The following is a 3453-nucleotide window of genomic DNA, read 5'->3' on the forward strand; positions in this document are numbered from 1 at the left end:
GACCCCTCTCGCGGCGACTTCGGAGACCTCGCTTACGGGTGGACGCACCGCGTAAGAGCTCCCCGTTGCCGGGAAGGTTCTCCGAATCCTCGCCGTGACGGGGGCTCCCCGGCGACTGCGGATCTGGAAGATAGCAATGTATTTAAACAATTGGTCAGGTATCTTAATCACCGGTATCTTTCTTGTACAGTAATGGTTAGGTGTGTTACCTCGCTTAACGTCTGTAGTTAAAATCCAGTGTACGGTAAGTTTTTTGTTGCATTAGACGTATCATTTCATTTCTGTGTAATTACGTATTAACAGTAAACCTGACCATTAAACCTGACCATTTACCCCTTCGGGGACCATTTTTTTTCCGCYGCCCCAGTCCATCGGCCAAACCCGGGCACCCTTTCAGGCGGGGTCGTCTTCCCCGCATCGTTAYGGCATCGGATCGTTTTCGAAGGCCTCTTCCTCATAGCCGTCTTCGGCTCCGTCGGCCCCTTTTCGACGAGGGCTCCGGCGCCCGGCTTCGATACGTGCTCTTGCCGAGCGTCAGGGCCGCTCGGCCGCCGCGCCATAGGGCTTCTCTAGTCCTCAGCGCTATCTGTGCGGTACCTGGTATTTTTTGCCTAAGGCTTTTCTGTGTCCAAAGATGTTTCTTTGTGTGGCAGTCCGTGTGTCATCGGGGGCCTCCTCGCCTTTGGGAATTGGCTATAGGAGCGTGCAAAGGCTATTATAGAAAGGCAGCGGTGGCTCAGAGCGGCGATCGGCGAGACGGCGCCTAATCCCTCTGATGGAATAATCTTAGGGGTCGAATGGTAATGTGGTGGGGTATTGCTGCAGATGGATGTGGCTTTGTCCTCCCCTCAAGGTGCGCGCGCGCGCTCTCTCTCTCTCTCTCTCTCTCTCTGTCATTAGCAGATTGTGCGTGAGGTCGCCGAGAGGAGAATCCGTGCGGTCGGAAGAGGCCCGAGCCGGTGAGAGGGAGATGGCGGTGGGTGGGTGTATATTTTGTTGTGTGGTGGGGTGTTTCCAGGCTATTATTGATCTGCTTTTTGCCCTACTCTTTTAGGTGCTGTGTGGACTTGTTGCATTCCCTGCTGAAAATCTGAGGCGAGACAGACTTACCTGAATATACTGGTGTGTCAGCACTTCTCAGAGTATTTCTCCCTGCCTAGCACAATAGTCGCTTGGTACTATTTTTTGTTTGGTTGGGTTTTTTTTTTTTTTCCTGCTCTAGGTGTCGTGGATGTCCTCACAGTCCCCAAACCAGAGCGTGCATCTGGAACAGTGTCCTCACAGCCCCGGTTTGGGAATCTGATCGCAGCACAGGCGAGCAGAACGATGGCGGCGCTTTGCCGGAGGGCGTTTCTGTGGCCGATACGGGAGCCGAACTGTTGCGAGGCTGACCGCCGCTTCTTCGGTCTGACAGGTGATGGTGGTGAATGATACATCTGCAAAAAGATCGGAGAAGGTGCCTCCGTCAATTGCGGATGGCTCCCAAAGGCATGTGGTGACCCAGAGCCCTGGCCAAGCTAAGTGGAGGGATGGGAGGCATTGGGCTGTCCTGAGCCTGTGTGTGTGTGTGTGTGTGTGTGTGTGTGTGTGTGTGTGTGTGTGCGTGCTTTTGTGGTGCCAGCCTATCTAGTATGGATGCCTCTTGTGGATGAGTGGTGCGTGAGGGTGGCATTTTTGGGTGTTGCACAGGAGAAAGCGTGGGTTTACTATGGCAGGCAGCTTAAGCCCGGGTCTCTGCGGTGCGTATTGTGGATGCACTCTGTTTTTCAGGTCTTGAGGTCGCTCTTGTTCTTAGAGTTCGGGAACGCATCCGGCACTGGGCCACGGTAGCGCCATAGGCATCCTTTGTCTTCCTGTCTGGTCCGATTTGTCATCGTGCCAGCGGATCCCATCTTGCGCCGCGACGGCATCTCGGGGGCTTTTTGACCCTTCATCTGCAGAGCGTCACCGTTGGTGGCCGTTCGTATTTGTGACCGTCATCGAGGCCTTAAGGTCACATTCTCCTTTTGGTGGCCGGTCTTGTTTTCTCTCTTCCCGGCACCCTTTCAGGGTCCTCTTCCCTGCATTGTTTCATCATCAGGTCTTTTTAAAAGGCCTTTTTCTCATCGCCGTGTCCGGCTTCGCCGGCCCCTTTCCGACACGGGCGCCCGTGCTCGACTTTGATCCGCTCTTTAGCCGAGCGTCCGGACCGCGCAGTTGCGATTGTTATAGGATTTCTGTAGTCCTCACTACCTTCTTTGTGGTACAAGATCTGTTTTGCGTAAGACTTTTTTCTGTGTCTGTCCCACGATGTTTGTTTGTGTCACTGTTTATGTGCGGCTGGAGCTACCTCGCCTGTGGGAGCTGGCTGTCGTAGCGTGTCAAGGTCGGCAGCGATGGCCAGAGCTGCGATGGGCGAGCCTGCGTGTAATTCCCCCGATGGAATAATGTTATGGGAGAGAGCTGGTATTGTTGCGGCGGGGGTCTGGTTTTGTCATCCTCTCACGGTGAGCTCTGCGTTTGGTGTTAGCAGATGGTGACGGTGTTCGCCGAGAGGAGAAGCCGTGCGGGCGGAAGAGACCCGAGCAGGTGAGAGGGAGACGCCTGTGTTTGGGTGGGTGGTTATTTTGTTGTCGTCCGGCGGGGTGTTGCCAGACTGCCTCTCTATGGATTTGCCTCTTTTCCCCTGCTCTTTCAGGTGCCCGGTGGATTTTTTACCTTCCCAGATCAAGGATTTGAGGTGAGGCAGACTTACCTCAGTATACTGCTGTGCCAGTAGTTCTTCTTTTCCCTGCCTAGCACCAGAGTCACTTAATGTTGATGTGTGTGTGTTTTTTTTTTTTTCTTTGTAGATGTCATGAATGTCATCACAGTCTTGATACCAGAGCGAGTATCTGGCAGGGTGCAGGTGAGCAGAAAGAGAACGATCAATGTGAGGGGGAGTTGTTTTTTGTAGGTGAGGTAGGCGCCGACTCTTGYAAGGATGTCTACCCGTGCTCTCTCTCGGCAGGCGATGGAGGCGAACGGGRCGCCCGRAASRWGATGGAAGAAGATGCATCCGTCCTTCGAGGACGGCCCCCACAGCACCACGGTGTCCCAGAGCCCCGCTCAAGTTAAGCGGGGAGATGGGAATGCCGCGTTGTCGGGTATGCGCGGGGTGCCGGCCTGTCTAGCGTGGCCGCCCCTTGCGGATGAGCGGTGCGCGAGGGTGGCATCTTTTGTGTTGCGCAGGAGAAAGCATGGATTAGCTAGGGCGAGTTGTAGCTGCGCTCTGTCGCTCAGGTCTCGAGGTCACCCTTGTTCTTAGGGTTTGGGAACGCATCCGCCACTATGTGACGGGAGCGRTGTAGGCGTCCTATGTCTTCTAAAGTCGGGGTTGACTTTAGAGCAGAATGTGGCTCTGCTTTTGTAGATTGACGCAGAACTCGCCAGCATGTTGCTTCTGCTCACCACCTGCACGTAGGCTCATTGAAC

General features: G+C 54.5%; 2 long non-coding RNA genes across 2 annotated transcripts in view; both read left to right on the forward strand.

Annotated features, from left to right (window-relative positions):
* The window catches only part of LOC112955504, an 18964-nt gene extending 17711 nt beyond the window's left edge, over window positions 1–1253 (forward strand). The window contains exons 2-4 of the long non-coding RNA XR_003250894.1: window positions 904–959; window positions 1055–1122; window positions 1223–1253. This is a non-coding gene — a long non-coding RNA (uncharacterized LOC112955504). The remainder of the gene's footprint in view (window positions 1–903; window positions 960–1054; window positions 1123–1222) is intronic.
* Window positions 1254–1296: 43 nt separating this feature from the next.
* LOC112955505 lies at window positions 1297–2881 on the forward strand. Its single transcript, XR_003250895.1, has 4 exons — window positions 1297–1414; window positions 2513–2568; window positions 2678–2719; window positions 2832–2881. It is a non-coding gene; the product is annotated as an uncharacterized LOC112955505 (long non-coding RNA).
* Window positions 2882–3453: the final 572 nt, after the last annotated feature.

The sequence above is a fragment of the Nothoprocta perdicaria genome, unplaced genomic scaffold (genome assembly GCF_003342845.1).
Source record: "Nothoprocta perdicaria isolate Ctin4 unplaced genomic scaffold, notPer1 scaffold_576, whole genome shotgun sequence".
In the NCBI taxonomy this organism is placed as follows: Eukaryota; Metazoa; Chordata; class Aves; order Tinamiformes; family Tinamidae; genus Nothoprocta; species Nothoprocta perdicaria.